The sequence below is a fragment of the Triticum dicoccoides genome, chromosome 4B (genome assembly GCF_002162155.2).
Source record: "Triticum dicoccoides isolate Atlit2015 ecotype Zavitan chromosome 4B, WEW_v2.0, whole genome shotgun sequence".
Lineage (NCBI taxonomy): Eukaryota > Viridiplantae > Streptophyta > Magnoliopsida > Poales > Poaceae > Triticum > Triticum dicoccoides.
In genome coordinates, this window is record NC_041387.1 from 197950876 (window position 1) to 197973480 (window position 22605).

Consider the following 22605-nt stretch of genomic DNA (forward strand, 5'->3'; position numbering starts at 1 on the left):
TTTTTAAGCCCGAAAGGCATAGTGTTGAAGCAGAAAGGACCGTATGGCATTATGAAAGTTGTTGCAGCCTGGTCGGACTCTGCCATCTTTATTTGATGGTATCCAGAGTATGCGTCGAGGAAACACAGTGAGTCATGTCCTGCAGTGGCGTCGATGATTTGATCAATGCGAGGGAGGGGAAAGGGATCCTTGGGGCAAGTTGTGACGTCCCCGATTCAATTGTACACTAATCATGCACGCAAACGTGTACGATCAAAATCAGGGACTCACGGGAAGATATCACAACACAACTCTAGAATAAAATAATTCATACAAGCATCATATTACAAGCCAGGGGCCTCGAGGGATCGAATACAAGTGCTCGACACAAGAGTCAGCGGAAGCAACAATATCTGAGTACAGACATAAGTTAAACAAGTTGCCATAAGATGGCTAGCATAAACTGGGATACAGATCGAAAGAGGCGCAGGCCTCCTGCCTGGGATCCTCCTAAACTACTCCTAGTCGTCGTAAGCGGCCTGCACGTAGTAGTAGGCACCTCCGGTGTAGTAGGAGTCGTCGTCGACGGTGGTGTCTGACTCCTGGGCTCCGGCATCTGGTTGCGACAACCAGGTAGAAGGGAAAGGGGGAAAAGAGGGAGAAAAGCAACCCTGAGTACTCATCCAAAGTACTCACAAGTAAGGAGCTACACTACATATGCATGGGTATATGTGTAAAAAGGCAATATCGGTTGACTGAACTGCAGAATGCCAGAATAAGAGGGGGATAGCTAGTCCTATCGAAGACTACGCTTCTGGTAGCCTCCGTCTTGCAGCATGTAGAAGAGAGTAGATTGTAGTCCTCCAAGTAGCATCGCATAGCATAATCCTACCCGGCGATCCTCCCCTCGTCGCCCTGTGGAAAAGCGATCACCGGGTTGTCTGTAGAACTTGTCTGGGTGTGTTTTATTAAGCATCCAGTTCTAGTTGTCATAAGCTCAAGGTACAAATCCGGGTCGTCCTTTTACCGAGGGACACGCTATTCGAATAGATAAACTTCCCTGTAGGGGTGCACCACATAACCCAACACGCTCGATCCCATTTGGTCGGACACACTTTCCTGGGTCATGCCCGGCCTTGGAAGATCAACACGTCGCAGCCCTACCTAGGCACAACAGAGAGGTCAGCACGCCGGTCTAAATCCTATGGCGCAGGGGTCTGGGCCCATCGCCCATTGCACACCTGCACGTTGTGAGGGCGGCCGGAAGCACAACTAGCCCCCTTAATACAAGAGCAGGCTTACGTTCCAATCCGACGCGCGCTGCTTAGTTGCTGACGTCACGAAGGCTTCGGCTGATACCACGATGTCGAGTGCCCATATCTCTCCCACGTAGTTGGTTAGTGCGTATAGGCCAGTGGCCAGACTCAGATCAAATACCAAGATCTCATTAAGCGTGTTATTTTGAAAGTAACCGCGGACGCCGACCAGGGCCAGGCCCACCTATCTCCTAGGTGGTCTCAACCTACCCTATCGCTCCGCCACAAAGTAACAGTCGGGGGCCGTCGGGAATCCAGGCCCACCTCTACCGGGATGGAGCCACCTGTCCTTCCAGCCCCCCACATCGGAATCACTTGCGGGTACTCAACGAGCTAACCCGACTTTAGTCACCATATGTATAGTATGTATATATGTATAGTATATACCCGTGATCACCTCCCGAGTGATCACGACCCAATAGTATTGCAAGGCAGACTGACAAGAATGTAGGGCCAATAATGATAAACTAGCATCCTATACTAGCATTTAGGATTGCGGGTAAGCTATCAATGACTGTAGCAACAATGACAGGCTATGCAACAGAATAGGAGTAACCGAACAGTAACATGCTACACTACTCTAATGCAAGCAGTATAGAGAAAAATAGGCGATATCTGGTGATCAAGGGGGGGCTTGCCTAGTTGCTCTGGCAAGAAGGAGGGGTCGTCAACACCGTAGTCGAACTGGGGGTCGCCGGCAGTCTCGGGGTCTACCGGAAAGAAGTAATGGAGGGGGAACACAATAAATAACAGAGCAATCAAAGCATCACAAAAATGTAACATGGCAATACGCGGTGCTAGAGGTGACCTAACGCAATAGTAGGTGATACCAGCGAAGTGGGGAAACACCCGGGAAGGTATTCTCGGTGTTTCGCGTTTTCGGACAAATGTATCAGAGGGGGATTGTTGCACATTCGCTATGCTAGGGAAGTGTGGTGAACGAACGGGTTGCGTATTCGGATTCGTTGTATTTTTCTGAGCAACTTTCATATATAAATTATTTTCATCGGAATTACGGTTTATTTTATATGAATTTTCAAAGTTTTAATTAATATTCTGAAATTACTGAAATTATATTAATTCGAATTGAAAAAACAGAATATTCTTTTGTCAACTAGTGCTATCTAGCCGGTGTGTATGACAGTGGGGCCAGGGGCTTGGGTTGACCCAGTCAAGGCTGACAAGTCCATAAGGGCATGGGGTCCACATGACATTGGCTAATAGGCTAACTAATTATTAACTAGTAGAATGCCCGTGCGTTGCCATGGGCATTTGAAATATTTTGTTGAAGTTCTATATATAAATATAATGCATGTTAAATTTCACATGTATAGAAAAAATAGCAACAATGGTAATAATTGAAAACTACTTTTTTGCCTGGGAAACTTTCAATCTATTCATCTTTAAACATGGTAGTACAAAGAACATCGGAGATAACAGAAATTACAAACCACCGAGCGACGACTACATACACTGAAGCGAGACGAAGGTGCGCCGCTGTCATCGCCGCTCCCTCGCTGGAGCCGCGCAAACCTTATTATAGTTGACATTCGAGAAGTCGTCGTGCTAAGGCCACATAACACAAGGGCACCAGAGCAACAACCATCGCCCGATGAAGAAAGTCGTAGAACGGAAGAATCAAACCTGTAAACATCCAAATGAAGATGAACACAGACCAGATCCAAAAAGATCCACCGAAGACCTGCACTGACCGAATCCCGCGAGATCCGACGGAGACACACCTCCGCGCGCCCTCCGACGACGCTAGACGCACCACCGGGATATGAGTAGAACGTGGGAGTCATTATTCCTACCGAGGGACATCGCCGCGGCACACAGTCCCAACCAAGACATTGAACCTAACAAGAACGAGAACGAGATCCCTCCCGCCGGCGGGGGCCCAAGGTCCTTCGCACCTCCATGGCCCAAAAGACCATCGAAAACGGGGTGGATCAGTGGCGGCGCCGACGAAAGGAAGAGGAAAGCGTGAGATCTTTTCTTGTGGAAGAGGAAAGAGAAGACAAAGTTTATTTCTTGTTATAACTGGCAGCAGCACCGATCATAATCACAATAATTTAAATCTACTTAACTTACAATGTAAGTTGATAGAGAAAAGTAATTTGACGATGTATACATAGAGAGTGAAGATCCAACTAATAACTTGTTATGAATTAAGATCTACTTGACGTGTATAAGATATTCTCGCGCAATATCAAGAATGTTGTCTTTAGCTTCATTTGCATAATATTTGAGCAAGTATAATAGAACAACTTTCTCAACTGATAACCATCCTGCACAAGCAATGTATGTAGTTAGCACTAATATTTCACGTGGAAGATCTAAAAATGTGCAACGAGAATACTCACCTTGCAAACCAAACGAAGCAATTCTTCATCGTTCCATGAGAGCATGAAATCAAAAACAAAATAGCCAGGTACAACCTTCTAATTGAATTAATTAATATTATCCGGACTCTTGTCTAAAGTTCAACGCTTCTCAATTCCCAGTAACTATTTTATATGAAAAATAGAGTAGAGTTTGAGGCAAACAAAAGTTATATAAAGAGGACCAAAAATAATGGATAGATCTTTAACACCAGCTTGAAATCCAACACCTGCTTTAGTTTATGTTTGTGGTTACAATAGCAACAAGGTCACTCCGTTTGACCGAGCATCAACTCAGGCCAATACTTGAATCTCGTATTTTTTTGGCATTGACGACCGATAGATGCCAATGAGACATGTATGTTGCAACAGGGGCATACAATACCTGTATGTTGCAACAAGAGCATGCACATTTTATTATTTCAACACCAATTGCATCAATCCTCCAAAAACACCAATTTGATCTAACATACACCATTTCCTTTATCATTAAGTCACTCACATACACCATTTCCTTTATCAATAAGTCACTATTCTTATTCCTCCACCACCTTCTATCTATCTATCTCGATCTCAAACTATGAACCCTCTCTGCTTATTTTCTACCTTGTGCATCTTACTTCTCCATCCTCTCAGATTTCTCGCTTCAATTAATTCATTGCTCAATTATACACACAATAATATATTTAGGTGCTGTGTTTTTTGGGGAATCTGAAACCACCTAAGTGTCTGGAGAAAAATGGGTCATTCGATTTTCGTGAGTTGTCTGCCAGTATGAAATCTGAACCAAATAGTTGGACATCTTTCTTCTAACATAAAATATTTTCCCTTAGACGAAGAATAACAACTTCCTTCCCCAACATGATTTGCCCATTCCTCCCCCTCCCCATGTGTCACCGGCCCAACCGGCTGCTCTTGTTCCCTACGATCGGTGGTGCTGCCTCACCAACATGCCACCTCCGTCTCCTCCGTCGTGCTACCACCGCGGGCGACCATCCCCTCTACACCTCCTTGGGCATCAAATTTTCTAAGGAACACACACACACACACCCCACCGGAAACATCAAGATTTGAATCCCCTCCACCTGGGCCGCTTCTACATGTCATCGCCGGCTCCAGGTCACTCCTGGCCGAGACCTTGCCGGCGTCCCCGCATCTCGTTGGTGCTCACCACAACACCATCGTCTTCTGTTATGAGGCTTTGTTACGCTGGGGGCTCACCACAACACCATCGTCTTCTGTTATGAGGCTTTGTGCCATTTTCACAAGAATCAACCGACACAATTGAAAGTTTAGTTGCCTGTGAAATAACAATTGCACTAAATTATACATATGTGCATGTGGAATTGGGGAAGACAATGCTTCACATTTAAGTTTTGTCATTGGGCATATTCACGTCCCTAGACTGCACAAATAATTTTGGGACGCATGAATAAAGACATGTTGAACTTTGTATAGTGAGTTGGATTGCTTGAACATACATCATCTTACAACAATACCAGATTTCAAGGGCATGCAAACCCCAAGGAAAAAATATTGCTAATCATATTTAGACAAATTAAAATCAAAGTGACAAACATTACTTAGAGAATGGCACTGGAAGTGTATTGCACAAAGTGCCACTGAAAGGACTTCTAGTTTTGAGCATTTTGGAACAAAATAATTGAACTAATTCCATTTGCAATTAATGATACTATTATATGATGCCAATGACAATTGTCAACATTGGAGGTACTAAGGCTCAACCAATATGAAAAGATTGCATCACTTACTCAGGAGGAGAGGTTATAATCTGGCAAAATTGCAACATCTTTACAGTAGTTCACCAAATTTTTGAAAATGGTACTCTTAACTATTACAAGAATCCTATCATCCTTCATACACAGGAAAGAATGACTAACAACACATGTCAGCATGTGTAAGTATACTAAAGTTGTACTAAATCAAGGGACGGAGGGAGTACATGTGAAGTATAGGTACTACGATGTGAACACTATCTAGCCAGAATACTATAATAAGCACAGACCGAAACAACAGAGTTGAAATAATGTTGAAACTAACAATAAAATACCGCCTACAAGTAGTCATGCCAAATGAACAAACAACAACCTGAGCCAAAACTTTCTACCATCCAACACAAGCCTAGCCAAAGCACTTGCTGGCTGTGCGAAGGCTCAGGACATCAAGTGGTGCGCTTCTCCACTATGTTAGTAATTTTTACATAGAAATTCCATGTAGGATCAGTATCTAGTTTACATAGAAGACCAGGGTCCTCATTATTCCATAGTTTCCTTTATTTCCCAGAATACTAAGTATATGTGTTCATTTCAAGAGTATTACACTTGGTAGCAGTGCGTTCCGATGCATCCAGGAGAAATTAGAACAGTGAATGCATTAGGACCCTGCAAAATAATATAAGCGTAGATGAAATTCTTATACATACACAACATCTGGCTCTATATCCTAGCTCCCGCGTTCTTCTCACCAGGACTCATGTTGAAGTCGTCATACCGCTGCTGCCCTGTGTTGCAGTTGCATCAACTCCTCGTGTTGATGCCCACACAGTGGCACCACTGTGTCGTAACAATCTGGGGTGGCTTAGTGTCCTTTTGTGCCCCCCGCCTCCAGCTCATTGCGCGCAGATGGATCACAAGTTCCCTTTTTCAGAAGGTAAATCATGAGCACATTAATCTTCTCGGAAGGTATAATTTGGTGTGCACCCATATAGAAATAACAAAAGTGGCTCTCAACTATTTCAAATATAGGCCTGCTAAAATACAACACCCACTCAAGAGGGAAGTCACACAACTTGATGATTCGAGATGCTGTCATTGAAGCTATTCTTGTCTGTACTACAAAACAAAGATCAAGGCAATTAAAACTATCACCAGATCATGAGTGTCTAAGACAATATATATGCTGTGTTAAACCCCAATTTTTCATGGCTTGCGAGCAATTCGCAGAACATCCATCGAACATTGCCATGGAGTTAGATATCTCCTACACTGTCAGATTTTTTAAATCTCATACTACCACCTCCAATTGATGATTCAGGGCCTGTTTGATAGCTCTGTATTTTCTAAGTATTCTGGAAATACTACAGTTTTTAGGAACACCATGGTTTTAATTACTTTGAGGCCCTGTTTGATAGCAAAGTATTTCTTTAAGTATTCTTAGAATACTGCAGTTTTTTTACTTACCATGGTTTTATTTACAGTGACCTATTTGGTTAGCACTAAAAACTGTATTACCAAAACCAGAGTATTTCCAATACTGTGGTAAATTCTCTGTACAAAAAAAAGAACCCCGAACCTCTTTTTTTAAAACAGAGCAAGCGAAAGAAAAGAGCCCGTCGCTGGCTATTCTCAACAGACTCGTCTCGCTATCGAGCCATAGCCTCTGCCTCCGCCGCCACCGTCCAAAAGTGTAGACCATTTCCAGAGCCACAGAAAGGCTGGTATCTTGGTCCACATTGAACGGGAACTCGGCATTCTTAAAACAACCTGAAACAATTTGACGTGTCAGTGTAGGATGAAGTGTCAAGTTCATCGAAAAGAGGTTTCTTGGGTGCTCTACTTACCATTGGGGTCAGGAAATCTTAGCGATAAATTAACATGGTTAGTGACATGCATGTCGCCTTTTAGTGAGAATTCACCCTTCCATAGCATGAAACTGGCAGACTGCCGCCCATCTTTAGTCACACTCGAGACCAGGGAGACTGAAATAGGAGGCGCTGGGATAGGCTTGTCTTTCTAGAGGAAACAGTTCTTCAAGAGCTCACTTGCACAAAGTCTTTCAGCTGGCAGAGCCAAACAGATTTCTATGAAACCTCTTACTTCTGCATCTTCAACCTTGGAAAGCACAGCTGGTTTTATACCCTATATAAAAAAGCATTGGACAAAAATCAGTTGCTGTTTGATAGATAATCTTTCAAAAAGGATGGGTACTTTGTGGACCCCAAAGCACTTACTTCAGAAATTTTCTTGTATATCCATGGCTTGCCTTCACATTCACTGTATGGATATTCACATGTCACCATTTGAAGCATGCACATCCCAAATGAATATATATCCACCAACTCGTTGTAATTCCCAGTGAAGAGTTCTAGTGCCATAAACTCTAATGTGCCTGCATTTTGATGACACAACTCTTGTTAGTACAAGCTTTCCTAAAAATATTATTTCTAAGACAAAGTACGCTGTGAGTGTGTCGTATCATTAAGAGTAAATCTACAGTAAACAGAATATATGTAGTATATATTTAACACATCTGTAGCTGTTAGAAAAACACAATTCCACACACCTTTGATACTTCTCGTTTTCCGTTGATGCAAAAATGTCGCCAGACCAAAGTCGCCAATCTTCACTTGTCCATCATGACCGTTTATGAATATGTTGTCACACTTTAAATCCCTATGAATAATGGTTGGTTCCTGACTGCCTAGATATTCCAGCCCTGTCAATATCTGTATTGCCCATCCTCTCATAGCCTTCATACAGACTTTATTGTGCTTCTTACGGAACCTGGTTATCATTCCAAATTTCAATGATCAGAATGTACTGAATGAAAGGGCGATAAGAGTGAACTCTATGCGTGGTTAAATTTCAATCAAACTTTCTCCATACAACAACAGACTCCAGCATGGTTGGTTACTAAGAAACCAATTCAATAAAGTACATAAACTTATAAACAGAAAGGGTAATCCATAACTGAATGAGGCAAAACATTACGAACGAGGCGGATTGGTGGAGCTAAAGAAAAGGTACATACTGCCTCAAACTGCCGGATGTGCAGAGCTCTGTGATGATGTTAACTGTCTTCTTATCCTCATCAATCCATGAGGCAAACAACTTCTGAATGTTCTTGTGCCTCAGCGTCTTCAACAGACGGATCTCCGTATTCAGTTGTGCCATCTTCTCTGAGGAACCCATGACAGAATCATCAATCCATGATTGGCACCATGCAACCTATGGACTTCTTTGAGGAAATGGTCGACCCCGAATCTATGGACTTTTTATCTACTCAATTTCAAAATGGTTCGAACAGGTAATAATATACTATCCAATATATAACTCCAAACGGCTAGATCCTAGAGCATTCAAATACAGCATTTATGCCCAACAAGTGATATTATTGCATATAAGAAATGAGAACCAAAAAAAATTGTTATCAATTTGGAGGAGCATGGCCAATGTTGTGCAACAATAACACTGCAGGCTTGCAACCTATCAGGAAAATGCATAATACATTTGTTTGCGTTCACGCTATAGGAAAAAAGCATAATACAATTGTTTGTGTTCACGCATGACTATAAATTCCCATCAATGCTTTTTTCAGAAAAACATATTCAGGAACACACTCCAGTAAAATGCCCACATGCTCAACTTTGATTGAGGAAGATATGCTGACATGCAGCTACGGTAAACATCTATGTGTTCAGTCAGAAGAAAAATCAAGGGTAACTTAATAGATAGTTAGGCACACTTGGTCCATCACCAAGCGTATTCATGGCACAATTATCTAGGCAAGGGCATTGTAAAGTATGACCATCCAAAGCAAGGGGATATAAGAAGAGAACAAACCTCCCCAACATACACCACAGAAAGAATGCCCACATGAAGCAGCACCCATTGACTCACGTGGACAACTTTCGAAGCAAATCCCACACATAAGCTGTTAAAGGATAGATAAGTAATATAAGAAGTGGAGTTTATATGCACATGACCTACATGTACGGGAATGTTTTCATTAGCATGCCTAGTCTAGAACATAAAAGGGTGCAAGCCCATCCCTTTGCCGCAAGCATTCAATCTACAAACACCTAATCCTGACAGTTACTGTAGAAATAATATACAGTAAATGGTAACTGTACGAACACCTAATTCTAAAAGATACAACTTGTAATGATGAATGAGATAAGAGTACTCAATCCTCGTCTTGGTCAAAACCATAGATTTCTCAGTGAACTTCATTTGTCTGTCGGTACAGTATGTATTTCCAACAAAGACTACACACAACAACGTCTAATTCAGTTATCTGAATAATGTCTACTGATTTCATTCAGGCAAGCAGCAACCAAAAAAGTTGTGACAATTAAATTCAATCTACAAATTTACAGCAAAAGGTTCAAACATTTGTTCAAGGAAATGAATGCAACCTCGGAGTTTAGCAGGAAACAAAATATAACATCACACACTGTGATTCTTTAACATGGTTCTCCTCTCAGTACACGTATATATCAATCAAAAAGGTATTTTGATTGATTCATGTGCCTGCTAACATGCAGACTGCTTGCCTACAGAGACAAGATGGGGGTGAGAGAGAAGGAGGGAGAGGGATATGGCTTACCACCTACAGCAGGGAGGAGGAAGAACCTGCAGCAGCAGCAGCTTCTCCTTGGCCGGGCCCCTTCACGCATGCAGAGGAGATTGGAGGGAGCAAACTGACTGCATATATAGACCACACACACGAATCAGATGTGGAGAGGAAGAAGGCCAGAAGAAGAGAAGGGATTCATGGCATACCCTTGCAGAAGTTGCCGCTCTTGCTCTCGGAGGAGAGGAAGATGCTGCGGATCCTGAGCTCGGTCACCATGGCCGCCCGCGGGCTAGGGTTTCGGGCGCGAGCAGGGAGGGATGGATGGGTGTGGAGGTGGAAGGAGGAGGGCGCGGTGGTGGCGGCGGTGGTGGTGGGAGGAGGAGGACTCCTCTGCCGCTGCATGGTCGTGGTGGCGCCGATGCGGGAACGCCGGTGCGGATCTGGTCATGGCCGGCGGCTGGGATGTAGGTGGTCGGCGGGGTGAAGTAGGTGGTCGGCATCCGGTGGAGGAAGGCGACCGGCTATGAGGCGCGAGAGGTGGCCGGCGATGGGGGAGGGAGGCAGCCAACGCACCGGCGGCGGCGGATGCTCGTGCAGGAGGGAGGGTGAGATGCATGAATCGGGTAGGGATCGTGGAGGGGGGTGCGCAGATGGTTTTCTCTGCACTGTAAAACCAGTGGGAAGGGGACGAATAAAGACCGGAGAAAAAAACCCGACGAAAAAACCCAACGAAAATAAGAGGTGGGAGCAGGGGAATTGGGAGGTGGGAGGGAGGACGAAAATAAATCAAAATAGGTGGGACGAAAATAAAACGGAGGTGGGATAAACCAACGAAAATAAACCACGCGGACTATTCACCAACTGCTTCATTAGGAGTAGAGACTAGTCTAACTACACACATGCGGCCACTTAGCTTAGACTAAATTAGTCCTTAATTACTCCACAAGCCTAATCTGAAATTATAAACTAATCCTACCCCTAATCAAATTGGGCCGGCCACAAATGTCAAGGCACAGCCGTGCCTCACACACATGTGCACAAATCGCACCTAGTGGCCATGGCCAAGCAGCAGCGATAGCTAGAGGCAGCAGGCAACGCTAGCAAAGTAGCAGCGGTGCAACAAGCAAGAGCAGCAGCAGTGCAAGAACAGCGACAACGGCAAGAGCAGCAAGAAGCAAAAGCAGCAGCGGTAGCAGCAGTAGCTGGAGAGCAGCAGAAGCAGAGTAGCAGCGCGGCCGCGGGAACAGCAAACAACAACGCACGGGGTAGCAGCGGCTGCGGGCGGCGCTCGGCCAGGGGCGCGCGAGCAGACGCAGGGTGCGGCAGGGCGCGGGCAGCAGCGAGCACGACCAGACGCAGGCGGGCGCGAGCGCGCAAGAGCACAACCAAGGCGAGCTCGGAGACGATGGTTACCGTGTGGTCGGGCAGCAGCGGGCGCGGCGAGCGAGGCCACGTGCGGACGCGCGCGTGAGGACGCGGGCAGAGGGTGGCCGAAGCGGCGGCGGCAATGGCGTGCAGCAGCGGCCGGAGTCGGACACGACGGCGAACGGCGATGGAGGGCACGTCAGGACCAACGGATGATCGCTACGGGTTCCTACAGAGAAGCTGAGCACGATGATGTGCTCAGGCGTGAGTTCCGGTAGCTGTGCGCGCAGTGGCGACATGGACGGCGGCGATGAGCTACGGCAACGTCGGAAGCTAGGCTACGGGCACGGATTCGAAGGGGGAACCGAGGGGTTTTGACAAGGGGCTCACTATGAGTTTGTAGAGGTGCTTAGCGGGCTCGGGGAGGGCTCGACGGCGCCGGATTCCGGCAATGGCATTGGCGGTGCAGAGAAGGGGAACGACTCGATCCGGTCGAAGCAGAGGCACTCGGCTCGCGTTCTTCGGTGTAGAGGAAGCAGCGGAGGCGGGAGGAGCTCCTGGCACAGTCCTAGGCGACGGGGAGGGCAGTGGCCACGGGATCAACGAGGGCCATGGCGATGAGGGCGTTCGGGTGTGTGCGGGGAGGAGCATCTGGGGCGAGAGGGGGAGAGTAGGGTTGCTAGGGTTTGCCACTGGGTGGTCGGGGAGGACTTGTAGGCGACGGGGAGGAGCTGGATGGCCCGCACGTGGCCGATCCAGCCATGGACGCCGCGGGCGCATCCAGCGCGTCTCCTGTGAACAGGAGGTAGGAGGAAACCTCCTGGTGGGCTGGGCTAGCTACTGGCCTTTTGGGCCTTAAGTGTACAATAGTTAGGTTTCTTTCTCCTTTTCTTTTCAGTTTTCCTTTTTCTTTTCTGTTTCTTTTAATTAGCTTTTGTTTTCCATTTAAAACTTGAACCAAATGACTTTTGTAAAAAGTAGAGCCTTGACATATAAATACTATGCAATAAGCTGCACTGCCACAAAAAGTCTAGTCCCCAAATAATTTAGTTTGATATTTTATTAATTAGTAAAGGCATTTAAATAATTATGTTTGCTACTATTTTATTTATATTAGAGCATTTAAACACTTTATAAAAATGTGGTTTCTTCATCATAATTACCTATGCATTATTCGTCATCATTTTTACTTTTTAGTTTTGACATTTGAAAACTTTTCTAGTTTGACTTTATTTTAAATTTGAATTTCGAATCGATTTTGAACTACGCAAGAGTAACAACAGTAATCAAGGTGGCGTGGCATCATTAGAAGAGGTTCACTGTAGCTTAAGTATCTGGGCGTCACACAAGCCTAGTTGAGGTCTTTGAAGTCGACGCATAGGCGCCAGGATTTGTCCTTCTTTGGTACCAGTACCAGATTTGCCAGGCAATCTAGATGCTTGATATCTCTGATGAATCCGGCCTCGAGTAGCTTGGCTAGCTATTCCCCCATGGCTTGCCGTTTGGGCTCTGAAAACCGCCTTAGAGTCTGCTTGACGGGTTTGTATCCTTTTATTATATTGAGGCTGTGTTCGGCCAGTCTGCGTGGGATGCCCGGCATGTCCGATGGGTGCCAGGCGAAAATGTCCCAATTCTCGCGTAAGAAATCTCGCAGTGCGGCGTCCATTGCGGGGCTCAACTGTGTCCCGATGGAAGCTGTCTTCGTGGGGTCCGTTGGATGGACCTAGAATTTGACTATCTCGTCTGCGGGTTTAAATGAGGTGGACTTGGTCGCTTGTCGAGTATCACGTCGTCCCTGTCCACGGTGGCACGCAACGTTGTTAGTTCTTCGGCTGCTGGGGCTTCGGATATTGCTTCCAGGGCTAGTGCTGCGGTTTTGTTTTTGGCGTGAAGTGCGACGTCCGGATCACTGGCTAGAGTGATGATTCCATTGGGTCCGGGCATTTTAAGCTTCATGTACCCGTAATGGGGTATAGCTTGAAAGCTTGTAAACGCGTCCCGCCCTAAAAGGGCTGGTATCCGCTGCTGAAAGGAGCCACTTGTAATGTGATTTCTTCGGACCTGTAATTCTCTGGGTTGCCGAATACCACATCGAGTGTGATTTTTCCCGCACACCGCGCTTCCCGACTAGGGATAATTCCCCTGAAGGTTGTGTCGCTTTGTTCAATGTGGCTTTTATCTATTTCCATCTTGTTGAGTGTTTCTTCGTATATCAAGTTTAATCCGCTTCCGATGTCCATGAGTACTTTAGTGAGCCGAAAGCCATCCACGATTGGGCTAAGGACCAGAGCGGCTGGTGCCCGTACGGTCTGGAATCAAGGTTCATCACTGGCATTGAAAGTTATAGCAGTGTCGTTCCATGGATTTATTTTTGCCACCTGGCAGATTTCAGCGGAGCTTCGATGAGCTCCCTTGCGCCTATTGTTTGAGGCAAAAGTCTCGAAGACTATTAGTACCGTATTGTGTTCTTTGGCGGGATGTTGTTCTGCTTTATGGCTTACAAGAAGATCCTCGCCACTTTTTGCTACCTGCAGGAGTATCCAACATGCCCTAAGGCTATGGGTTGGTGTAGTGTCCGGCGTACTGTGGAGTTTACATGGCCCATTGAGCCATTCTTCGAATACGGTTCCACGCCCTGGTGAAAGGATCGATATGGTTGACTAGAGGGGGGGTGAATAGGCAACTAACAATTTTTTAGCTTTTCTTTATCAATTTAAACTTTGCAACAAAATAGGTTGTCTAGATATGCAACTATGTGAGCAACCTATATGATGCAATACCAACTAACTCAAGAGCAAGCAAGGGATATAACACAAGTAGGCTTGCAAGAGTAAAGGCACAAAATAACCAAGAGTGGAGCCGTTGGAGACGAGGATGTGTTACCGGAGTTCCTTACTTTTAAGGGGAAGTACGTCTCCGTTAGGGCGGTGTGGAGGCACAATGCTCCCCAAGAAGCCACTAGGGACACCGTATTCTCCTCACGCCCTCACACAATGCGAGATGCCGTGAATCCACTATTGGTGCCCTTGAAGGCGGCAACCGGACCTTTACAAACAAGGTTGGGGCAATCTCCACAACAATTGGAGGCTCCCAACGAAACCACGAAGCTTCACCACAATGGAATATGGCCTCGAGGTGACCTCAACCGTCTAGGGTGCTCAAGCACCAAGAGTAACAAAATCTACACTAGAAAGTATGGGGGAAGTAAATATCCTTTGGTGGAAGTGTAGATCTAGGTCTCCTCCTTCAAACCCTAGCACATCAACAAGTTTGAGTGGCTAGAGAGAGAGATCGGGCAAGAGAGCTTGAGAGCATCAATGGTGGAGTGAGAGAGGTAAGAGATGGGCATGGTAGGTGGAGGAACCACCTTATATAGCAACCCACTAAAATCCAACCGTTACTGCGTTTTCAGTACTGCACGGTACAACCGCTCCTTGTCCCGGTACAACCGGGACTCACGATATAACTGCAGAACCCTACCAGGCGGTACAACCAGGCCATCGGGCGGTAGTACCGGTCATTAGCAAATAACCGGACCAACCGCCCAGCTACCGCACAACTACCACACCGAAACAGAACGGAGTCACCCTTGAGGGTGGTAGTTGGGCGGTGCAGGGCCGGCGCAACCGCCTGGTCTTGATCGCTTGAGCGGCTAAGGAACGAGCGGAAGAACCGCTCGAACCTCCGGTTGTACCGGTTGAAAAGGAACAGCCGGACCAACCGGGCCACCACCGCCCAGCCACCACATCAAAACAGAAGCCTGACCGGTACATGGGCGGTGCATGGCCGGAACAACCGCTGCTGGACTATGCAGAGTCAGATGGCGGTACCACCGCCCGGAGGCAGCGGTACCACCGCTCGACAGCAACAGAGTAGCGTCAAGAGCCAGCGGTACAACCGCTGGGAACACACAGCAAGGATTAGATGAAGATGGAGGCACTCTCTCTACAAGAAAAGGGGGGATGGAGGTGAACATGAATGGACTCCCCTATTCTATCCACAGTGGATTCCCTCTAGAGTGTACGGGATCCCTACGACCAAAGAGATAAAAGCGTAGAGGATTCCGTCTTCAAATGATTCCTTCGAGAGAGAACCACTAACCGATGAAAGTCTAATTATTGAGAACCTGAAACAATTAGCACAGGATTAGACCAACAAAGGGTTGTCATCATCATCCAAAACATAAGGTAGGGAAATGCCCTTTCAATCTCCCCCTTTTTGGTGGATGATGACAACAACACGATACAAGATAGAAGACTATAGAATCTAGACGGAGCTCCCCCTAGATGTGAGCCCCAGGTCGAGACTCCCCCTAGATTCTATAGGCTAGTCATATAAAGCATATAACATGAAGGTAGCCAACACAAAGAAACAAGAGCAATACTACCAATTAAGACCAACAAGCATAACGAAGAGATAGCAGGAGTGGCACAAAATCCACACAAAACAAACGAGAACGACCAAAGTTCAACTGGAGACCACAGACAAGTTCAACACGAGACACACACTACGCAACCAGCCATGCAACTCCCGAGTCCTATCACACTCTCTCCCCCTTTGGCATCAGGACATCAAAAAGGAAGAGAGCGAAGCTATCGCCCCAGGCTCAGTCGTCCTCCTCTGACTCCTCGGTAGCATCAAGGTCTTCATCATTGTCAGAATCTTCACCATCATCAGAAACTTCATCATTGTCCCGATCTGAGTCCTCCATGATATCATCAGCAGTAGTAACGGTGGTGGAGGGCTGAGGAGGGGCTTCATCATCAGTCCGGGTGCTGTGGGAGGATATCCAACGCTCCTCCGGTGTGATCTCTTCTCAGAACCACTCTGAACCGACATGCTTAGGTGCCTCATCATAGCAATTTGGCGATGCCGCGCAAGCTTCTCATTGACATGTGCCTCATACATCCTCTTCTGGATGTCAGACTGGAGGCAGAAAGTCTTCTTCACCTTGGCAGCGAGCTTGTCCACCCACGAGGGCTTGGCCCCTGGTTCCAACTCAAAATCCTCATCATCAGAAGTGGCATAGACATCCTCAGGAGCATTAGCCGGGAAACATGGCTCGGCGTGCTTCTTCTTCTTAAGGAGCTTGACTTCATGATTGGTAAGATTGTCAGGAGAGGTGAGGGGCTCTCCAGGACGGCGAACTCCCCACACTGAGTTCAGAAAGCACATGACAAACGGAGCATAAATGGGGACCTTCCTGTAGATGACCATGTTGTACATCTCGTGCCACAGCCAGTTGGACACATCAAACGTCTCCCCAGATCCAACCTTGGTCTTCATAGCAACCATCAAGTCAACAAGATAGCCATGGATTTCATCTTGATTCCCCACTTTGGGCAGAAGCACATTATGAAAAACACGATGCATGATGTCATAGACCTTCACCAAATCCTTAGATTCACCAATAATACCCCGGCCCCGAATGTACAGAGGGGCAGGCTTCTCCTTAGGCATGGGGTCAGGATGATCATGGGGGCGAATGCCACCCCTTCCTTCCAGACCGGTATCATCGTACCCAATAGCATTGCAGAAGGTCCTCTAGGGAACTTGAAAGAGCTCATCACGACACATGAAAGTGAGGGTGCGCGCGTCATCTTCTCCAAAGTGAACGGTGGCATAGAACTGATGGATGAGTTGAACATCAAAGTCACAGTTGGCGGACATGAGCTTGACAAGATCAAACTCCTCACAGAGAGCCAAAGCCTCACCAAAATACTCCAGGTTGTTCCGCCAATGATCAAGATCGATGGTCCACTGCTTGGCATATCTGTTCTTGTTGTGCTCAAAGAGTTCATGAACAATTCGTACTTGCATCTCATTCTGAAACTGAACAGTGGTCCAACGAGGAGCTACGGGAACCACATAAGGATTCTTTGAGCGGAAGGCTTCCCAATCCTTGGCTTTCCAACGGTGGAGTGGCATTATCACACGTTGTTTGACAGCGGCAGACTTTTCACGGCAAGTGGGCTTGGTGGGGATCACAACTTCCTCTTCAGAGTCAGCCGGGCGCGGAGCCCGTCGAACCCTCTTCTTGGTCTTGCGAGGAGCAGGGCGAGAAATGGAGCCACCTGAACACAAACATGAAGGGGACACACAAAACCAACAGGAATGAGAGGAAAGCAAATGAAAAATGCAACACAAAGAAGCCAGAACAGTGATGTGGTTCATATATTCCGGTTGAACCGGATCCCCCACCGGTAGAACCCCTGACAGTGGCACTACCAGGGTAGTTAGATCTGTTCAAGACGTGCAAATCACCCAAGCAATATTCAGAGTTCTATGTACTGCACAGACACAAGAAAAACAACGGTCTCTCCCAACCAAAGAACAAACACAACACTAGGAGGGTAAGGTAATGCCCTAGAACAAGAAGAAAACCTAGAACAAAGAACGAAGAACAAGGACATTACCACCATCCATGGGAGAAGACCGGAAGGCTTCCACGGAGAGAATCCACGGAGAACCCTCGGGACCGAAGCGCAGGGCGCACTCCGGGACGAGGCAGAGGTGACCGGCGGCTAGGGCAAGGAGGAGGAGACCGGGGACGAAGGAAAAAAAAAGAGAAAACCCTTCGCCCCGTCGGATATAAATAGGCCCGCAGCCGCGCGGCGGTAGAACCGCTCCTAGGACCGGTTGTACCGCAAGTCAGGTGCTAACATATTGTAGTGGGCGGTGCTTCCGTTTCCTGAAGGGCACCGGAAGTACCGCCCGGAGACAACCGATAGAACCGGACGGAGAAGCCCCAGTGAAAATGGGCGGTACAACCGCCCAAGCACCGAAAGCAACCCAACTGGGGCAGCACAACTAGGTATCAGCGGTAGAACCTCCCGTGACACCGGTTGTACCGCCCGACCACCAAAGCCCAGACCAAAAAGAAGAGAACAAGACAAACGGGACAACACAAAAAGGAAACACGAAGGGAAAACAAAAGCAACCGCACACAAGCTGAGCGAGCTCAGTCCTCTCTCTTAAGAGAGGGCGATGGCCGAAGCCACCTATGTTTGAGTCAAATGGTATGGCACCGCGAAGAATTATCCTTGGGCCCATGACCAAAACTCGTATTTGAAGCACAAGTGCCATCAAAAATGGCTAATGTGAAAGAGGTGATCGATTTATGCATGATGGGGGGAGGGAGAGTTCATTGATAGAACAACACTCCCCCTATGTCTATTCCTACACCTAAACTAGACAACACGTTGAGTGTGGTGGGGGTGTACGGGTTCAAGTCACATTGCTCAAATCAATGATATTTAGCTCATGCCTTAACTCGCGAAATCTTGCTTCATCCAAGGGCTTCGTGAAAATATCTGCAAGGTTATCATGAGTGTTGACATACTTGAGCTCGATCTCTCCTCGCCTAATGTGATCCCGGATGAAGTGATACCGAATCTCAATGTGCTTCGTCTTGAAGTGTTGCACTGGGTTGAGAGAAATCTTGATGGCACTTTCGTTGTCACACCAAAGAGGCACTTTGTCACAAATGACACCATATTCCTTTAAATTTTGCCTCATCCATAAGAGTTGTGCACAACAACTACCGGCCGCCACATATTCTGCTTCTGTGGACGAGAGAGACACACAACTTTGCTTTTTGGAAGACCAACTCACCAAAGAGCACCCAAGAAACTGGCACCCTCCGGAAGTGGACTTCCTATCCACTTTGTCTCCCGCCCAATCGGAATCCGTAAACCCTTCAAGCTTGAAGTTTGCCCCTCTTGGGTACCATAAGCCAAAGTTTGGGGTATGAGCCAAATATCGAAAGATTCGCTTGACCGCCACATAGTGACTTTCCTTTGGTGCGGCTTGAAACCGTGCACACATCCCCACACTCAACATGATATCCGGTCTAGATGCACAAAGGTAAAGCAAGGAGCCAATCATGGAGCGATATACCTTTTGATCCACCGCTTTACCATTGCGATCGATGTCAAGTTGGCACTTGGTAGGCATTGGTGTAGAAGCCGGCTTGACATCACTTAGCTTGAATCGTTTAAGCATGTCTTGAGTGTATTTGGCTTGGTTGATGAAGGTTCCTTCTCTTCTTTGTTTGATGTCAAAACCAAGGAAGAACTTCAACTCTCCCATCGAAGACATCTTGAACTTGGAGGTCATGAGAGCGGCAAATTCCTCATTGAAAGCTTTGTTAGGAGAACCAAAGATAATGTCATCAACATATAGTTGGCACACAAACAACTCCCCTTTGACCTTCTTAGTAAAAAGAGTGGGATCGATTTGTCCTACTTCAAATCCACGATCTTGTAGCAACTCGGTAAGGTGGTCATACCACGCACGTGGGGCTTGTTTAAGGCCATAGAGTGCCTTATCGAGTTGATACACATGATCCGGGAAGTAGGGGTCCTCGAACCCGGGGGGTTGCTTGACATAAACCAACTCATTAATGGGACCATTAAGAAAAGCACTTTTCACATCCATTTGTTGCAACTTAAAGTTGTGATGGGAAGCATAAGCAATCAACAAACGAATGGATTCAAGACGAGCAACGGGAGCAAAGGTTTCACCGTAGTCGATACCCTCGACTTGGGAGTAGCCTTGTGCTACCAATCTTGCCTTGTTGTGAATGATGTTCCCATGAGCATCTTGCTTGTTCTTGAAGATCCACTTTGTTCCAATGACGTTGTGGTTCCCCGAAGGTCTTGGCACCAATCTCCACACCTTGTTGTATTCGAAGTTGTTGAGTTCTTCATGCATGGCATTGAGCCAATCCGAGTCTTCGAGCGCCTCATAGACCTTTTGGGGTTCAACACAAGAGACAAACGCATGATGTTCAGAGTAGTTAGCTAATTGTCTACGAGTGCTTACCCCCTTTCTTAGGCTTCCAACCATGTTTTCCATGAGATGGCCTTGTGTGGTGAGTTTGGAAGCAATCTTCGCGGCATGACGCTCTAATTCCTCCTCGGATGTGGAAGGAGGAAGGTTAACTTGATCATCTTGAGCGCCGTCTTGAGCTTGCTCATGATCTTGAACTTGCTCGAGGGGGAGAACTTGACCTTGGGCATCAATTAGAGGTTCACCACCATCTTGAGGTTGATCTTGCCCTTGGTCTTGTTCATGAGGGTGAGGGCCTTCACTTTGTTCTTCGGAAGCGTGTGGGTCTTGGGGAGGTGATGGCTCCACTTGAGTGGAGCATTGTCCTTCTCCTTCGGCCACAAGGGGTTCCTCAATGGGTAGGATATGACCAATACCCATTCTTCTTATGGCTTGGGGAGGAATTTCATCACCTACATCACAAGTACCACTTTGCTCCACTTGGGAGCCGTTATTTTCATCAAACTCTACATTACACGTCTCCTCAATGAGTCCGTTGGACTTGTTGAGAACACGGTAAGCATGAGAGTTTGTAGCATAACCAACAAATATGCCCTCATGAGCTCTAGCTTCAAATTTAGACAAACGAACACCTTTCTTGAGAATGAAACACTTACACCCGAACACCCGAAAGTACTTGAGATTGGGCTTGTTCCCGATGAGTATCTCATACGGAGTCTTGTTCAAGCCTTTGCGGAGATAGAGCCGATTGGATGCATGACAAGCTGTGTTGATGGCTTCGGCCCAGAAGTTGTATGGAGACTTGAACTCCGCCATCATGGTCCTTGCCGCATCCATCAACGTCCGGTTCTTACTCTCCGCAACACCATTTTGTTGAGGGGTATATGGTGCAGAATGTTGATGCTTGATCCCTTCATCACTAAGAAACTCATCCAAGGTGTAGTTCTTGAACTCGGTGCCGTTGTCACTTCTTATTGTCAAGATCTTTGCATTGTGTTGATGTTGAGCTTCATTTGCAAAGTCGATGATGGTTTGTTGAGTCTCACTCTTCCTCTTGAAGAAGTATACCCAAGTGTATCTTGAATAATCATCCACTATCACCAAGCAATACTTTCTACCCCCAAGACTATCAAAGGATGGAGGCCCAAAGAGGTCCATGTGCAGGAGCTCCAAGGGTCTCTTCGAGTAGATGATAGTCGTGGGAGGGTGAGCCGTCTCATGAAGCTTTCCTTCGATACAAGCACTGCAAACACGATCTTTGGCAAAACTAACATTCGTTAGTCCATGGACATGGTCCCCCTTGAGAAGACTTTGCAAAGATCTCATATTGACGTGGGCTAAACGGCGATGCCAAAGCCATCCCACATCAACTTTAGCCATTAGACATGTCGCGGTCTTAGTGGGTTGCTCCAAGAAGTTAACCACGTAGAGACCGTTCTCGACATGCCCAACAAAGGCTACTTTAAGAGTCTTGCTCCACAAGAGGGCCACGGTATCAATATCAAAGAAGGTGGCAAAACCCATGAGTGCGAGTTGACAAACGGAAAGTAAATTGAATGCAAGGGACTCAACAAGCATGACTTTCTCGATCGTTAGATCATGAGAAATGACAACCTTGCCAAGACCCAATACCTTAGAATGTGAGGCATCACCCCATTCGACATTGGTGGGCATAGATGGGATATTGTGCACATCCACCACCAAGTCCTTGCTCCCGGCCATATGATTTGTTGCTCCACTATCGAGCAACCATGATCCCCCACCGGAAGCAAACACCTACAAGAGATCAATGCTTGGTTTTAGGTACCCATTGAGTAATGGGTCCTTTGATGTTAGTAACAAGGGTCTTAGGAACCCAAATAGACCATTCAATGTACTCATAAGGAGAACCAACAAATTTAGCATAAACATGTCCATCACTAGCACGGCACAACACATAAGAGGGGTTAAAGTCGCCGGCTTTGTTGGGAGAGATGGCGCTGCGCTCTTTGGCTTCACCACTCTTCCCATTGTTCTTCTTCTCCTTAGGAGCACCTTCTCCCTCCTTCACAAAGGTTTGCATGAGCGGAGGAGGTCGATTGGTCTTGCTCTTCTTCTCCTTGTTCTTCTTCTTGTTCTTGGACTTGGGTGCGAACCCAACTCCCTCCTTGCCCACAACTTCCTTTTGATTTCTCAAAAGGTCATTTAGGTTCTTCTCGCCTTGTATGCATGACACAAGACCTTTCTCGAGTTATTCCTTCAACTTGGCATTTTCCTCCTCAAGATGCACATGCTCACAACATGGGTTAGTAGCATTTGCATTATCAATTAAGACCATGTGAGGAAATGTGGCCTTTTCCTTAGTTAGCTTAACTTGGAGTTGAGCATGAGACTCCTTGAGGGTGGCATGAGCACTTTTCAAGACCTTGTGGGCCTTGTCAAGTACATCAAACTCCTCTGTGAGTCTAACA

At 46.6% G+C, this 22605-nt stretch overlaps 1 pseudogene; it reads right to left on the bottom strand.

Moving 5' to 3' along the window:
* Window positions 1-5869: 5869 nt before the first annotated feature.
* On the bottom strand, window positions 5870-11298 carry LOC119295768 (annotated as a pseudogene).
* Between the last annotated feature and the right edge of the window lie 11307 nt (window positions 11299-22605).